The following is an 18,699-nucleotide window of genomic DNA, read 5'->3' on the forward strand; positions in this document are numbered from 1 at the left end:
GTGGCAGACAAAATTGCAGGTATATAATATTGGGGTTATATTTTTAAAACTGAAAATAATTTCATTTCTGGAGTGTACAACTCGACTCTCCTAAGTTATTACTTTCCCATCGGAAAAGTAACCCATCATTAAATTTTCATACAAGGAGGAAGGCATTTGCCGGCAGTTACACACAACTCATCATCACACTTTCTCATCACCATGCACATCTCCTCCAATTTGGGGCCTCATTTTCTTTACAAACACAGCTTGTAAAGCTTCCTCTTTGCCACTTTATGCAAGTAAATGATGATCTTTTGAATCAGGAAAATAACTGTCACGAGTGAAAAGATATTTTTATTGATGTGAAGCTCAGATTGTGGTTTAGCCCAAAGCAATGCATGTATTTCCCTTTAATAATTACAGCTTATCACATGTGTAAATAGTGCCGAAATGGTGCTTAGTCCTTACTGCTTAGAGACCAAAGCCATCTAAAAAAACGTCTTGAGTTATTGTAGTTTTGTACTGAAGGCAAGGTAACTGAACCTATTCGGGTTTAATGTTCCATTTTGTGTTTGGGCTAGGCATGTCTGAGAAGGATGGATAGTCATTTTTTTTATTGCTGTTGTTGTTGTTTTAATTTAGTACATCTAATAACTTCCATTCCTAAGACATTGAATGTACAAGACAGCCCCTTCCATCAAGAAGCTCACGATCTGTGCAACTAAATAATAAAATAGAAAAGGCTCTTTGATAAAGCAAGCACGCTTACAGTCGAGAAAAGTGAAAACACCGTATGTTTTTTCCCATTCTCTAATCGTTGTCCATATGTAAAATTATAGCTCTGGCACTTAATTTTTGTTTTATTGTGTAAACAGACTTAGAAGATAATTCTGTGTAACACTGGTGGGGAGAAATGGGATTTACAGCCATATGTTATAGACACATTGTATTTGACTTCTACTGTGTATAGTTACTTTCTACGCCATTTCCCTTCGTGGAGTCCAATGCACATGATAATCAGATATATTAAAATGTGGATTTTGGTATTTAATATTGATGAGAGATAAAAGTGCAATTTAATTCATGCATGCTTACTGCTTCCTTTGCTCGAGGCTCTCTTTTTTTCCTTTTTGTTAAACATTGAGCAAATACTAAGTATATTCTGAAGCAGCCAGAAGAACCTTTATTTATTTTTTTACAAATATGATGGTAAAATGTTCATTTTGGGAGTACTTTCAATGTAACAAATAGACAAAATCATTCTGGTAAAAATAATCTGTGCAGGGAGACAAATTTACACCCTTCACCTCCAGTGAATATAGTTTTATCCAGAGTAGAATATGCGTGTGGTTTTGAAACAGGCTATTAAAAGTTTTTGTGAGAGTTTGGGGTGGGTTTTTGTGCTGTAACACATGGCGTGTTCTTTTTTTGTGATTTGGTCACAGTTGGCTGAAAGTCAATTACTTTGAATTTGGGCAACTTATGTTTGTAACACATCTAGACAGGGTGGATTTGAAGAATGATTACAATATGCAGAATGTCTCTAAACATGCTCACAGTTGAGCTCACTCTGGTATTTTAGATTTGTAGGAAATGAAGGGCAGAAATGATTATATATTTCCAACTCATATACAGCCAATCTCTGAAAAATCTGAAGCTCTTTCCATCTCTAAAATGACCTGGTAGTGCGCATGTCAGTCCAAGAGGCAGTTCACACAGTGGGCTGGATATATTTAAATATTATCCCGGATGAGGGCAGGGGTGCTGGTTGGTGGTGTTGGAACTAGAGGGGTAAAAGTTTAGGGGAGATGTTGAAGATGAAGACCCCTCTGTCTTTGAAGGGCCATGGACAATAAATGAAGAAGCCAAAGGCAGTGAGGCATGATGAGTGACACCGTGCAATTTATCACTAAGAATGACGGAAACATGAATGAGATAGCCAAACCCTGCTTTCATCCTGACTCTTATCATTTGTCTAATGGATTATGAAAGACATTGACTCTCGGGCTCCAATTTCGCCAACCAAAACCTTTCATACCTCGGGCTGGTGGTACTAAGCTAGGCTGTAGGGATTTGGCTGAATGCTGTGTTTTTCTGTGTAAATAAACTTTCTTTTTATTTTGTAATGGGTTTTGGTGTTTGTGATTTAGGTGGCTTCCTCCAGCTGGTGACATAAAGTGGCAGGACGAGTTTAGTCCAGACGCAAATGAAGTAGATGAAAGGAACTTTCTTCTATTTTTAATTGCTGCTCCACCTTTTCAGGTCTTGAAAGATACTGCTGAAAAAATAATAGAGAAGACATTGCTCACTTGATAGAGAGATTTATTCTCTAATGCTATCAGCTGTCAAATTCACAGTCTCTGAACTTAAGTGTGTTTTTGTTAATGGGTTTTTCTTAAACTTATAAATCTGTCAGTTGTGTATGAACTCTGTTTCTCCCCTAAGGCAACCTATTTAGTGGATGAAATATACTTATAATATTCACTAAATAGGCTGTCCACCACTGTGCAAAGTGCCCCACTAGTCCCTGGCGTATACCCTTTGTCCAGCCACTGTGGTCAGCTTAGGATCAAGCATGCTTTGCCCAATACCCCTAATTGGTGCATCCCTCTACTGCTTCCTCCTTATTGAATCCAACTTATACTTCAAAGTCCAGCTGAAATCCTGCCCTCCTTGAAGCCTTGCCTACCACCCCAGTCCAAAAAGCCACCATTTAGAGACCACCCAGTATTTCCATGCCAGTTCTAGGGCCTTGTATTTCCTGTGAGAAAGCTGGAGATGAGGAAGTACAGGGCTGTGGGTATTGATCCATGCCTTAGAGATTCATGAATGTGTTCTGCCACTTACCAGTTGTGGGATCTGGACAGGTTATTTACCTTCTCTGAGTCCTCATTTCATCTTATGGGAAATGGCGATAATCAAGGTACAACCTTCACGGGGGTGTTTTGGGGATTAAATAAAAATGGCATCTGTAAGGGTGAGCTTGGTATGCATAGTCAGCACCAAGCACGTGATTATCACCCCCTGTCCTCATAGGGTGTCCCAGCAGGTAGACATCACTCTTTCATCTCTCAAAGTGCATCTCTCTCTTTCTCTCTCCTAAGCTCCAAGGGCCCTTCCTTTGCCTTTGTAGCTCGCTTCCTGAGCTCATTTCTTCTACCGCTCACATCTTCTACCTCATTGACTTTCTAAATAAACTTTCTCTTAGAGTTTGAGTCTTGGCTCTGAATTCTTTCTTAGCCAGAACTCAAGTACTGAGGTTGCTGAACCAAGGTCCAGCCTACCTCATCCCTAATGCCTGGTGCTGTTTTTCTGCCACTAACAATCTTTAAGTTTCATCAATAAATCAATTTACTTAAAAGAATATGTTACAATAAATTACACTAAGGCATATTACCAAACAGTTTTAGAGTGGTGAGCTCTAGAACAAGGAATGAAGGAAACATGGTTAGCTATTATGTTTCTGTGTATTTGCTCTTCACATTTCTTAAATCACAAATAAAAAATACAAGATACTGCAGTGAAAATACAATGAGAGGTTCTTTCAAATAAATTAAAAGTGTGCATGGCTGGAGAAAACTGAAGCCCTGCTCACCTGGCTTAAAATGGGGACATGATATAAAATTGGCGTCCAACTTTAGCAGTTTGGCTGAGTGCCTTCACCCTGCGTCATTCCTCTCTCCGATTGCCATCTCCCTGTGAGGCCTGGTGTGACGTGCTCAGGCTTAGGAGAAGAGGAAGACAGGAGGTGAGACTGGAAGATGGGCCACTAAAGCACACCCACCACCTCTATTCTCTCTCTCTCTCTCTCTCTCTCTTCCTCTCTCTCTCTCTTTCTCTCTCTCTCTCTCTCTTCCTCTCTCTCTCTCTTCCTCTCCCTCTCTCTCACACACACACACACACACACACACACACACACACAGTATTCAACCACATCATCCTCTCTCCTAAAGGAAGCCCATGTGACACAATGACTCTGGTGAAGGGACCTAGCAGTTTGTTGGGGATCCAACTGACCAAATGTTGCATCAGTCCAGCTGGAGCACCATGGGGAGAAGGGAGGGCATGGTATCCCTCCAGGTCTGGAGACATCAACTCAACCAGGATGCCGATTTTTTTTTTTAAAACAAAACTGCCTCTGAGGAGTGAGACCTATAAGTTGGCAAATTTTGAGATGAGAGTGGTGTCACCCCCTGTCAATGCCCCAAGCATTGGGTTAGGAGCTACAAGAGCAGATAACCCAAAGCTACTGGCCTGGGTAACTAAAGGATGATACCAGATGGGCTGGGCATGGGGATGTCGAACATTTAGCTGATTCCTCCCTGAAAGCTCTGTCAAGACCCAGTAGTTGCCCTGGATACTCTCCAGGGTTGATATTAGGTCTAAAGCAAGGGAAGGACAGAAAAACAGAGAGCGGAATAAAAAGATAAAGAGGAGAGAGCCCAAAGCATGGCCCAAGGGGACCTTTCTGCAGGGACAGATTTCTCAGGGCCTTCATGCTCCCCTGAGTCTGAGCTTGAGGGTCCGTCAGGGTTGACATCCTATGAGAGCACCCTACAGTAGATGCCATCCAGCTCTAGTACCTGCTGAAGTGGTCCTGGATGCTGGCATGCAACATGGCCTCCTCGTTGGGCCCACCAAGGCCAAGGCCAGTGGGGCCACTGGCAGCTTCACATTAGTTCCCAAGCACACACACAGACACACACACACACAAATCCAGCTCAGGAAGATGCCTATCATGTCAGCCCCCTGGAGACCTGGTGAGATCAAGGAGGAGTCCCCTAAGAAAGGTGGGCAAGGCCAGGAAGGCCCCCTGACAGCCAAACAAGACCACAAAGGCCCCTCCTAGTGCCAGTAGGCCCTGCAGGAAGTTAAAGGCAGAAAGAACAGCCCAGCAGATGCCAAGGCCCACAGGGACATTGAAGCTGAACTCAGAGTTCAAAACCCACGGTCACCAAGGGCGAGAATGCAGGCAGCTTTCCCAGCCAAAAGGAAGACTGTAAACAAAATCCCTAAAGAGGCTGCTGCCCACGGGGCTGGGGAAGGGTCAGAAATCAAGGCTGCTGCTGCTCCTCCTAAGGACAGTGGGTCCAAGACAGAACCACTGGCCAGGAAGACAGAGGCTCCCACAGGCCCAAGAAGGCCTAGCATGCCCACCGAGGCCTCGTCATCCAAAGGGACCAGTAAGAAGGCAGAAGCCAAGAGCTTGTGATGGAGAGGGACTAGGTGGGGAGAGACTAAGATTCTGTTGGAGTGTTTATTCCCCAACAAACCATTACTCTATGTCACTGTGACCTGTTTTTCAATAAAAAATTTGTTCCCCTCAAAAAAAAAGTACAGGCACAATTTTATAGCTTGTACTTAGTGAAAGGATCTCCAAAACATTTCGGTTACTTGGTTGCTTTGTCATCAGAATTATCAATTGTGTTTTATTTGTTTTCTTTTTGGTGATTGTGTGGTTGGTTGACATATCGAAGTAAGTACCCCTACTTTGTAAGTATGAAGAAAACGAAGTACAAATTGGGGCCCACCCTCCTAGAAGGAGGAAGGCCACTTCCCTGATCATTCTCTCTTTATTCGGCATCCTGAAGTTTGTTTGTCAATAGATATTTGTTGAGAAATATATTAACTTCAGATGATGCTGGCCACAAGCACCTCCTTTTTTATTATAATAGGCCACATCTGGTTTTGATTTTCTATCCATGTCGATACTTTAGCTATTTTATAGGCCAGCTATTAGGTGGAAGATTCCCAGGGAGTACAAACAGGGAAAATTGGCTCATTTTGAGAAAAACTCTAGGTTTTGTCCGTGTGTTTTGAGTTGCAGTGAAGAGAACCTGTGATGGATGCTAAGGACAGAAATCCCCTCTTCTGCACGGAACATTGCGATGTCGTGGACTTGAGAGAGTTCACTCAGCCCTTACAAAGCGGGCTTCATCCCATCCCATCTTACAATACTAGATTTAAAAGCATGAAGGAATCTTTGAATTCAATAAAAGAAAACTTCCAAATAAAACTTATCCTTAAATAAAAACTGGAAACTAAGAACCTATGTACTCTAAACATTAGGCAAAAGGACAAGAACGCTAGAGCATTTGGTTTCATTACTCAGGCTATAATTTATATGCAGACAGAGTACGCTGTGTAGGATTTATTATTCAAAATGCAATCAAGTCATCTTTGATAGATTGGTATTTTGAGTTTTCATAACAAAAGCTTTCCAAGACACTATTGCCTGACTCCCTTCCGACTTGGTATTTGAAACCAGATAATGGACTATCTTATAAATACAACACACGCATCTGTGCTGTGCTCCTGGGCACCTGCGTGGATTGTGTGAAGTGAAAGTCATCTTCCGGGCCAGAAGGGAATGCCGAGGAAGGCCTACCGCTTCTGGCATCATGCAACGTTTGCCTCCACTTACCCGAACAGAGATTACCCTTCAGACGCCATCAAGGACGTCAGAAATTGTTGAAATGCATTTCTGGATCACTTTTCAAAGTGCCTCTGGGCAGGGATCGTTACTCCACATGGAAACTACCAGGGATAGCAAAATAAGAGAACCTGTTCCAAACACGTGGGGAGGTCTCGTCCCCTGTGAAATGAATTGCCCACAAGAGATGTGAGCAAATAATCTGAGTGTGACTTTTAATCTTATTGTTGCTGCTCAGCTCTGATAGGTTTCACCTTTTTCAATTCCTAAATTGGGAATAAATGACTACCTGATAGATTATTATAGGGCAATTAAAAAGTAAAGTGCCCAACACAGTCCTTGGCACACAGCAGGCCCTCTATAATTTTCAGCTCCCTTCCTGTCCCAGGGGAGAATTCATCACCTCGGTCAACTATTCCTGTGATAGCACAATAACAAATCCTACAGCAGAAAAGCAATAAATCAAAACACATGATTAGTAGCCTTTAATGGGTCTGCTTCATTTCGCATCTCAGCAAAATGTTTATTTCAAATTAATGTGTCCTGACATAAGGAAGGGGTGTTTTCAGCCAAAATATTTAATTTGCAGCTGTCTTGTGATTGATAAGTTGTCAGAGGGCCATGTGTAAATGATTGCTCTGGTGACAGGCTACTGAAGACGAGGGATTTAAAGCAGGTTGTTAAATGTAAGACCGGTAAGGATGCCCCTACCCTGGCTCTTTGGAACTCTGTAGTCTCTCAAGCTGTTGGTCAGTGAAGGAGCCCCGTTGCATCTTGCTACTGGTAGGTATGAACAGAAGACAGAAGGAAGTGATCATTGGTTGGAATTGGAATAAACATACCATTTAAGTTTTGACTTTGTAAGATGGTAACATTAGCTTTGTGTCTTTTGAGTTTGCTAGCCAGCTCAGGCAACTCTGTTTAGTTTTATTTTTCTTTCTTTTCCTCTCTTTCCTTCTTTTTTTCTCCATTTATTCTATTTTCCTTCCTCCTCTTTCCTTTCCTTTTCTTTTTCTATTCTCATCTTACAACTTGAGCTAACTCAGCAGAGAGAAGATTTTAAAGAAAAATAGCAAATTTGGTGGGTGATATGTGCTCTAAATAAATTACCTCTTACATGGGGATCTGCCCTTGATGTCATCTCATTTAAATCTTACTCTAATTAATCACCATTAAGTAGATATTAATATTTTGACTCTATAGAGGAAACAATGATGGTGGAAGTGAAACAGTGTCTAATCAAGGTCATACAACTTGCAAGTGAGAGAAATAGCCTTTGAACTTGAGTCTAAGCCTAAAAACAGTGTATGTCTACTCCAACTGCCCTAACTGAGCTAAAGCATGTTTAGTGTGACTTACAGAAAGACTAATATCGAAAAGGCTAAATACTGATCATCCACTAATCAGCTTGATTGAAATTTTTAGATTCATTCAAGCAACGAATATTTCTAGGAAAGAAATAATTTCTTTATTTAAGGATACTTGCCACTATTAGGATGGCTACAGATCCCTGAATACGTTGGGAACTTTAATCACAGATTGCTTTCAGAGAGCTTGTGCAAATTCTGAAGGTGAAAATAATTAAACTGCATTACGATTCCATACTGAGTGATTCAGCAACAACTATTTCTACATGAATGTTAATCATGTTTCATGGAACAACAGATGTTAATTTTTCATATCTTCCTTTCCTGGCATAGCTATTATTGGTAAAATTAGTAAACAAAAAAATGTATATTTTTTCATTCCCTCACTTACTAATTTTGGTCTTTTATTAATTCTTTTGTGTTTTATTTATCTGATGCCTTGTATTCAGCATTATGTAAATCTAATTACCACTCTCAAAACTCACTGTGTAGGAGGAAACATGTTGTTAGACTGGTGCTTTGTCAAATGTGCTATTTGAGGGCTGATCTATATTTACCAAGCTCATGTTGGAATTTGAGCTTCACAGGGCCATTTGTGGCCAAATGATAATCCACATTAAAAAAAATAAGTTTTGTACTCAGGTACAATGACTTCCAAGAGTTGATGTCTATCTCTAATCCGAATTCATAATTTCACTTTAATTCCCAAAAATGAAATTCACCCTTCATCCATTACCTCACTTTTATGTAGGAAAGGCTGCTTATTGTTCTCTTTCACCTGGTTTTAATAAAACGATGAAAACAGATTCCAGCTTCATCATTGAATACAGAACAACCTTCTCTAATGTCAGCTTCTGTGACTTCGTCATGAGCTAGATTCTTGAGAGTTGCTTTGGAGTTCCTGCACACTCCACGTTGTTTCAGCTGTTTATTTTCAAGGTAAAATGATGATTGGTTGTGAGCAGAACTTAAGGAAAATTAGCAGAGCTCGTGTGACCTCACGGAGGGCGATGCCAGAACTGACTGCTTTCCTATTCACATGCTCAACCTCGGAGCACCTTTCAGTTGGAAATTGAGTCCCTGTCACAGAGACTCACCCTTAAATTAAAGTCACACAGGCTGCGGTTTGACCCTTCATACACATTCACCGTGGCCCTCAGCAACCACTGATAACCTAAAAGCAACTCTAAAAGCAACCGCACTTAAGCGATGATGTCCCCCACACCATCTGCAGGCAGCCCTAGCTTCTTTCCCTGTCCATAGTTTTAGATCTTAGGGGGGAAAACAACTTCATCAAAATAAGGGATATACACACACACACTCACACACACACAGACCCTGGTCTGAACAGAAATACAGATACCTAGAAGCTCTGGGCTTTATCCTTAAAAATCTTTTGGTTCAAAATCTCAGCTGTCTGATGCTCGATCATATACCACCTATGTGCTTAAACAGGCCTGCTGATGAGAAAACCCATTTCATCTACAGATGCTATTGTCATATTTTTTGAGTTGTTTTTTAATTATTGTCTTTAATTTGTTTAAATTTCATCACTCTTTCATATGTTGGCCAGGAAAACAATCTCTCTCCCTTTAAATCACAGGTGGCAAACATAAGGCCTGCTGGCTGAATCTGGCCCTCCACCTTGTTTTATCCGGCCTGGCACCTTGTTTCTACCCGGCGGCAGCGCCAAGCTCTTGCTTAACTGCTAAGGAGTAGTTACATTCATACAGTCCTAAAATTACACTTGGCCCTTTGAAGGCAACCGAGAGGCTGATGTGGCCCCTGGTGAAAAAGAGTTTGACATCTCTGTTAGATGATGCTCATTGGTACTAGTTTATTCCAAAGAAGCAAAATTGAGAACTGAAGACAGTTCTCATGCACCCCGGCATCTTCCCAGTTCTTCTGAAAATAGGCCATCTTCTGATACTATCTTTTGTAATGGATGGTCTCATTTGAAGGTGTTTAAGCTCAGTGGCCCTTCAGAAAGTTCAATAGCAACTTTTACACATTGCAGGCAGGGACAAGAGATAGGAATGAAATTCCTGGAGGACAACTCGGCAACCTAAGACAATGTGCTTACTCGTTGACCCAGCAATTTCTCTTATAGAAACTCAGCATAAAGTAATACTGAGATGTTCGAGGTTCATACACACTGACGTGTAACATAACATTAATAATTCTTTTAAATAATCAAAAATTGGGCAAACAATCACCAAAAGTAATGAGGAAACTAAATAATCAGGGGCTTCTGGCACCAAATGGTTGACTGAGAATATACACTCCTGTCTCTTTTCTTCACTATAGTTTATTAAAATATATTGGTATAAACCCATAACAGTGAAGAGAATTATACAGGAGGGGTTCAAGAAATTTCTCAGGGTCCAACCAGAGACACAGTCAGAGGTAAATATATTGGGAGATTTCTTGAAAGGAAATGGCTTACACAACTGTTAGGCAGGTCCCGAGTCCACAGGCCAGGTGGTCAGAAAGGGCCACAGACTGGAGCTCAGGCACAGGCTGGTGCTACTATTAACAGGTAGCAGCATCTTCTTTCTCAGTGAAGCCTCAGTTCTGCCCTAAGGCCCTCCAACTCATTGAATCAAGTCTTCCCAGGTTATCTAGATCCTGGAGTATAGGATAATCTCCTGTGTCGAAAGAGAAAGAACGAGAAAAAGAAAGGAAGGAAGGAAGGAATGAAGGAAGGAAGGAAGGAAGGAAGAAAGAGAGGGAGGGAGGGAGGGAGGGAGGAAGGAAAAGAAAGGAAGGAAGTCAGTCAACTGATTGAGGATTGTCAATCTCATCTACAAATACCTCCCCCGCAACTGATAGCTAGATTCAGGTTTGATTGAATGACTGGAACCTATAGCCTAGGTTCCTATAAACTGACACAGAAAACTATCACATGAAAAGACAGAAATGGAGGGAAGAATGCATTCTGATAAATCAGAGTGGAGAAAGCCCCAACACCTGCAGAGCAGAGAGGGCACTGATGGTCACTGATGGTCAGTCTGGCAGAACCCCAGGGGTGCTTTGAGGCGAGACTGGGGAGGGAGGCAGAGAAGTGGGTCTTTACCAGAGATCTGCTGGTCTCTCTTCCCATCTTTCTTTCTTCCTGTGCTCTTATGCAATAGCATGCAACTGATCTTCAAACCGGAGCAAAAGAAAAAAAAATACATGAGAGTTTTTCCTCCAACATCTGGGAAGACTTAGTAGAGCCAACATGGATGTTGGCTGATGAGAGTGAGGCCCACCTCACTCGGCATTTAGAAGACGCTCCTAGCCTGACCATGAGCCCAAGGTCTGCTCGCACTGAACCGAAACATGTGGGACAAGTGAAGTCCACACACACAGACACGCTGCTCGGGCAGCCCCTCTATTCCCTTGTCATATTTTGGGTCCACCAGAATCTTCTACCACTTGAGGAAGAATAAAACATTTTTTAAAAAAGACAGAGCCATGGAAAAACTGCACCAGAAAAAAAAAAAACAACAACAGAAAGTTCAAGAAACAAAAGAAAACTTACAATAACTATAGTTATTATTTTCAGGGATATTTTAGAAGATAATACATTATTAAAACAAGAACAAGATGCCGTGAGTAGGAAAAGTAGACCAGCCCCCCAAAATACCCTCAGAAATTAATGTGTGTATGTGGGTGAGGGGGGTGAAAAAGAAGTAAATATATTATAAAAATAGTAAAAGTCTAACAGTAAGAAAATAGGAGATAAAAATATTAGCAGCATTAAAATCAATCTGTGGAAAACAGTATGAAGTTTCCTCAAGAAATTAAAAATGGAACTGCCTTATGACCAAAGAAACCTGAGACACTAATTTGAAAGAATATATGCGCCCCAATGTTCTTGCAACATGATCCGCAGCAGCCAAGATGTGGAAGCAGCCTGAGCGCCCAGCGGTAGATGAGTGAGCAAAGCAGCTGTGGTACATGTACACAATTAGAATACTACTAGGCCATAAAAAAGAAGGAAATCTTACTTTTGTGACAGCAAGGACGGACCTGGAGAGTGTTAGGCTAAGAGAAATAAACTGGTCAGATAAGGACAAATATATGATTTCACTTATATGTAGAATCTAATAAACAAACAAAATAGAAACAGACTCATAGATACAGAGAACAGACTGGCAGCTGTCAGAAGGGAAGGGTTTGGGGACTGGGCAAAAAAGGTAAAGGGATTAAGCAAAAAGAAGAAGAAAAAGGCACAGGCAACAATACGGTGATTGGCAGAGGGAAAGGAGGAGGCGGGAGGGAGAAGAAGGCAAAGGGGGTTCAAATGGTGGCGGTAGGAGACTTGGCTTCGGGTGGGAGTGCACGATGCAGGGTGCAGGTGCTGTGTTGTAAAGTTGGACCCTTGAAACCTGTATGGTTTTATGAACCAGTGTCACCCCCATAAATGTAGTAAATTAAAAATAATCCATCAATGACAATTAAAAGCTCCACCAAAACAGAAGAAAACACACAACAGGAGAAACTAGAAAAGAGATAGTGCGAGGAAATATTTAGAGCTAAGGAGAGACAAGATCTTTCCAATTAAATTCCACTCAGGGTTGAATGCGATAACATCCACAGTTCGACACATCAGTGTGAAATTTTAGAACACCGAAAATAAAGAAAATATCCCAGAAGTTTCCAGATAGAGAGAATTTAAACAAAATACAGGTAATCTCTGAAAGAGGGCTCATCAGCAACAACGCGTGCTTGAAGGCAATGGTGCAGTGCCTTCCGCCTACTGAAACTATGAGGGAAAACTGTTTTGATAACAGAATTCTACTAGCTGATGGTTACCTTTGGGGGATGAAATGATGGGTTTGTTTATTTATTTTTGGAGTGTTTTTATAGTATACGCTGATATTCTCTAGAGACTGTTGTGATATGTTTTTATGCTTTTTAAGTGTAATGCACAGAAGCAACACAAAATGTAGCCTAATCAGTGATGAATCATGCAGGTTTATTACACGACTCCCTTTAAATACTTAATTTGTACTGAGCAGTGGACTAAGATGGCACAGCCTTTTTTGGTGACAGTTTTTGTTGAATCTTACTGAACTTGTTGGCCATCGAGGCCCTGAAACGATTTTTCATCTGCGTGACCCAGAGGCATAGCCCCCTGGCTCAGGACCTCAGCCTTCATTTTTCCTTTGTTCGTAGTTGTGTCCAAAGCTCTTTATTTGAACAGTCCATAGTGTACGTTACCACCATTTCTGGGAATGCTGATTTTTATCTTAACACATGAAACCTAAACACATAAATTGGTTAGTGCTAAATGCAAAGAGAAACAACTTGAGTCCCTTGCCTGTCATCTTGCCATCTCTGGGTCTGTGTAGGAGAGAAAGAAAAATCATTTACTGTAAGGAAGATGTCTTAATTCCTTCTGGCTCCAAAGGGACTGCTTGTTGAATCAGAAAAGGTCATTTGCAAAATTGTTTCCTTTTGGACAAAATTAGATGATGCATTTCCCCTAGAGCAAATGATTCACTTTTGTTCTGTTGGGTTTAAGCCTTGGACTAGATAATGACTTAATGACTGTAAATTTCTTACTCTTGTAAGACAAGGGCATCAGAACATCAGGGTCCTATTTGGTTCACTAGAAGAAACAATGGCACCAAGTGGAAATTCACTTCCTGGAATGACATGGTCACAGTTTAAGGGTGATGGTTTACTTACAGAGTCGTTTGATTATCATAATAAGCGAACAATTTTACTTTAGCTGAATTTGGGAGAAGAAACACGTAGGATAATAATCAGCTATTTTAAACAGTTGGGTTGATCTATCAATCAAAATTACCATCTAACAAAAGAAGTACTATACTTAACAAAGTCACAACATTTCTATCATGACAACTGGCATGGTGTATTATTAAAACCAGCCTTTCACTTTGTTTTCATTTCCTCTAAGACACCAAGCGCAATTTGAGACAGGTGAAATGTTAATTACCGGTCTGAAGATGTAGAGAATGACTAATCGACTAACGTGGTAGCTCATTGAGATTCTACATTCTACATTACGTATAGACAAATCCTAATTACGGTATTTAAGAATAAAGTTAGAAGAGGCTGGATTTTAAGTTACTATTGGAAGTGGTTAAATACACATATTTAACTTGCTTTATGTGTATTTTTGTGGGCATAAAGATTAAATCTGATACTACAGAACTCACAGAGCTCAGAAGGAAAGTCAATCAAAAGTTAATACTCAGAGCACTTTACTGAACACTGGGCACTTGGAAATATAAAGGAGTCCCTATGACCAAATTATGTCTAATTTAGTGAGAAATGTGTGACAGGTGCAAGAATGGCCTAGAAGCAAAGAAAGATGACGAAAACAATAGGTAGTGTGGGCAATAGATGTGAGAGTAGAGGCTGCATCAAGAGGACCAGTGGATTTCACAGGCGGGTGCACAGAGCAAGGCGTGAAGAGGAAGCTGAGGGGAGGAGCAGTACGTGTGGCTGTTACAGCGATGGAATCAAGTGTCCAGGTGAAGTCCATTAGAGACAACACTAGTCGTTTGTTTCATTTTAGCTGCAGCGAAGAATCATAAACGTAGATGAGGCCATTCAGTGCACGTACTCCGGTCAAGAGCTGTCTGCACTCATCCCAGCTAGAGAATGCAGAAGGAAATCTGGCGTATTTATAAGGATTTTCCTGCCTGTATTCACAGTCTTTGGGCCTTTCAGACAAACTATTCTGGTGGTTTCATGTTCAGAATGGCCCTTTGGGGACATTTCCAGGTAGTTCAGTTGGTACTTTTTAAAGAAAATACTGTCAACGGATGTGCAAGTAAACCACATCAATAATATTAGCCAGTAAGACATATTCCTACCTTACCTTTAAAATCCAGCATTGAACCTACGAGGGTAAAATGAGGATAGCCCACTTCTTTCGTGCTGATGCCAACTTGGGTATCAGCAGAACTGTGTCAAGCCTGGTGTCCATTCCTCTCCTGAAATTCCACAAAACAAATCATTTGCTTGTATATGCAGAAAAAAAGAAATTGGTGGGAACTGAATTCAATCTTTTAATTTCAGAAAATGTCCAAGAGAAATAAAACAGAGATCATTGGGTTTGAATCTCTTAAAGAGGCTTTTAAATATCCTCCTATAATGAGTATTCAGGTTCACAAGACATATTAGCTAGACATGGAGCAAAGGGAGTGAGAGGTGAAGGGTGTAAATGAAGTGGGCAAGCCCCTTAAAATCCGTGAGCCTCAGTTTCCGCAGCAGGGATGATATACTGGAAAATATTTTTAAACTATGTAAGTTAACAAAGCATAAGGTTCTATTGTTATTTTCTGCCCACGCAATGAGTTTAAGACTTCTTTCTTTGTCTACTAAAATGATCCAGCTACAGAATCTTCAAGGTCCAGTGTCTTCCAGTCTTAGAATATTTGCTCTCTGTATTGCTTACATTAACGTTAAAATCAAATCTAACACTGTGTATACGCTCTGTTACCAGGAAGAGTTTCTGCTTCCACATAACAGGCCATGTCTATCTATGAGATAGTTTTCACTAAAGACTAACTTTTCTAAATGATCCATTGACATTGACATTGCCCGTCATTGCTGCTTTTACTTGGCTTGCTTAAGAACTGCATTTAACAAATGGCGCCGAGAACTTCTAGTGTTAATCTGCCAAGCAGCTCTGCTCATCTGCACCTGTTAAGGTTGCGAGAAGAGTAACCAACCTGCAATTTTCTGGTGCATCCTAATTACAAATGGAGAATGAAAATAATGTGATGCTCTCATCAGAGGTACTTAGCTTGATTGAACGCTTGCTTTATGTGCAGCATAAAATTGCTGCAAATATTTTCACATGTCTAAAGTAGGGGATAACAAAGAAAACGCAGCAAATTCGCAGTCATCGGTGTTACCACTGCTCGTTGACAGTTGTTCTGTTATGTTCTGTTTGTTGAATTTGTTGGAATTATTGACTTCCCTCCTGGGGCACTTAAAGGATGCTAGGTATCTTCTGTTCTAAAGAGAACTTGGCTTAAACATGTTGGTTTTAGTTCCTGCCCTCAGAGAAGTTCTAACTAGGCAATTGTAATTAGCCCCAAATATCTCAGGCAATGCACCCCAAAGCAAACGGAGGTCCGTGGGTTATAATGCCAGCGTGCAGTAGCCCTATCTCGTATACAGATCAGATGGCATTCTCCACCTCCATTCCTACAGTGTCAGGCCTTGGTCTCCAGAATAAATCCCAGCCTTTAAACCCTTTGGTTCTTCATGTAAGATCTGGATCTAATCTGGATAATTTTAAAGGCTGATTCCCAAACCAGCCTGCCCTTAACACTTTGCCGAGGAAACATCAGTAGTTACGTCAGTCAATTTGCTGTGGATGCTTCCAGTGGCAAGATAAGTATAGATTAATAAATTATAATTTGATCAAGAACAAAGATCAGAAATTGAGATTGTTGAATCAATGTAGAAGCAATATGTCTAAAGTTCTATATAGAAATTAAGATGTTGCTCTTGGGTTGGGTACTTTGAGGCCCGGGTGGAAAGCAGGCTAAGGAACCAGGTGCAGGCCACCTGAGGGGTCAGTCTCATGGGGCTTAGGAGCCAGGTGTGAGGAAGCGGGATGAAAACTCTGAAAACTGGGCCACGAGGTAGGCCACAGGGAGATTTGAGGCAGGAGACTGAGGCAGTGAGAAATTCCCCCAAGTTCCTAGTTGTCTGAATGTGCAGCTGGTCTACATAGGCATCTCTGGCAGGGATGGGAAGGGGGCAGGTAAGGGTCCGAGTTGCCTAGGACCCCATGGAGTGCTATCTGGCCTCTTTTCAGAAACGGTTTAAGCAAATAATTTTGTTTTAAAAAAATCTATTAGAGCATTTAAAAAAAGACTTTATTTTTTTAGAGCTATTTTAGGTGCATAGCAAAATTGAGCAAAAGCATAGAGATTTCCCCTGTACTCTCTGCCCTCATGCACACAGCACCCCCCACTATCAACATCCCCCTCAGAGCCATACCCTCATTACTCTTGATGAACCTACGTTGGCACATTATCACCCAAAGTCCATAGTTTACATTAGGACTCACCCTTGATGGTGCATATTCCATGAGTTTGGACGAGCGGCATGCGGCCATCATTATTGTCTCACACAGAAATGTTTCACTGCTCTCAGAAACTTCTGTGCTTTGCCAGTTTATCCCTCCTCCCCCGCCCCAACTTCTTAGGACTTTTAAACCAACAGAAGAATAACTTTTAGAAGGGTAAAAATAGTCAACATAATGATTCAAATGAACTCTTCTGTCAATGTGACTTTTACTCAAATTGTTCCAGGTGATATCTTTTATGGGAAACTGTGCACTTTAGCATATTCCCCCTCCTGGGAGTGTCTTAAATGAGCAGTTACATAAGCGTTCTGCAGAAAGGTACTGGGACTCATGCGGCCATCTGAGCCTCGTAACGTTTCCTCCTCGCACCCAGATGCTGATGGCCCTTCCACGGGCCCACGTGTGAAACTGGCGTGTGGGTGGCTTTCAGCTTACGCCTCGTCATCCTCTCCAAGACTTAGATCCTCAGGGAGCTGCTTTGTGCATCTTTATTTCCCCCAAAGCAAGCTCTTACCTGCAGTGCATGGGAAAACTTACAGGCAGGTAGCAAGGCAGGTAGCAAGGCAGGCTTCTTGGGCTCCAGCAATTTCTCAACCTTTTATCTAACCCCTGGCTTTATCTAACACCTGGACAGGTAACAGTGGTCTTGCCCAGCTGTAGGTCTCCTCGTTAAACTCTTGTGTGTCCCACCCAGAGGTAGGTGACAGGGACAGACACTCCTCACCGTCTCTCACCCTTTTTTCTTCTCTCCCTCCCAGAGAGCCGGCTACTTCTCTACTTTGGGTATGAGAGTTTGCTAAGTCCCGGCTAACCTAGGAATCTTGGCTTTTGGAGTAATCCATTGGTGACTTTCCCCATGCCACTTTCTGCAAAATGTCATCTTAAGTTGTCTATCTTATTCTTTACAAATAAGGAGCCTCACATTTTAAAATGTGTTTGTCCCTAAAGAGCACAAAGGAAATCCCACCCCCAGAACAAGAGTGGGCAGGCCCTGGAGGCTGTGTTTGGGGTCACATGTTACATCTGGAAATGGACGGAAGAGCAGGCAGAGCTGTTCGTAGCCTGGGTCTCCAAACAAAAGGGAATGGAAGAAAAAAAATCTCTAGGAGCTAAAACATCGCTGGAAATGTACCTGCAAGGAAAATTTTATTCTGACTGGAAAATGTACCTGGTAGGATAAGTGTAGCTGGTGACTTTATAGGGGCTGGTATTGGGGCTCCCGAGAGGCAGGCTTCGGTAATAACTAATGGTCAAGTGAATTTCTTCTCAGGAAGGTGAGCTCATTGCAGGGCTTTTGTTTTGCTGGGGAGTACGGGGGTGGGGGGAGATTGTGATTTTGGGACCAGGACTGAGTATCTCAGGACAAGAAAGTTGTAAGGCTGACCACTGTTGCCAATAACCCCTCTCCTGCCGTCCCCTGTGTAATATTGTGCCTCTCCCATATATGATTTTTAAAGAACAATATGTAATGACTATTAGTTTACAGGAGTGATGAGTTGGTAGCCCGCTCTGCATGCTCACATGGCTGAGTAGTTCTGGCTGTCCTGAGACAGGATAGGAAGAAGCTAGGAAAATTCCTTAGCAAGGGGAACAGGGAAACTGAGACAGAGAGATGAACAAAGTGGCCAAGAAATTTGTAGCCAGATACAGAAGGTACCTCTCTGGAGATGACATCTAGGCCTCAGTGGTGTTCCAGCTCCAAGCTCAGAAAAGCAGCAAAACCAGGTGGGTGATGCCAGGACCAGCTGCAATGACTAAAGACCCCCTGCCCTGTCACTGACCAATCAGTGGAGACCACAACCCCAAAAGGGTGCACCTGGAGAACTGATGAATGTTCTGCTGAA

General features: G+C 41.7%; 1 protein-coding gene across 1 annotated transcript in view; it reads left to right on the forward strand.

The window, feature by feature from the left end:
* Positions 1–18,699, forward strand: part of HS6ST3 (heparan sulfate 6-O-sulfotransferase 3) — a 598,017-nt gene that overhangs the window by 466,951 nt on the left and 112,367 nt on the right. The window lies entirely within an intron of this gene.

The sequence above is a fragment of the Desmodus rotundus genome, chromosome 13 (genome assembly GCF_022682495.2).
Source record: "Desmodus rotundus isolate HL8 chromosome 13, HLdesRot8A.1, whole genome shotgun sequence".
NCBI classification, from domain to species: Eukaryota; Metazoa; Chordata; class Mammalia; order Chiroptera; family Phyllostomidae; genus Desmodus; species Desmodus rotundus.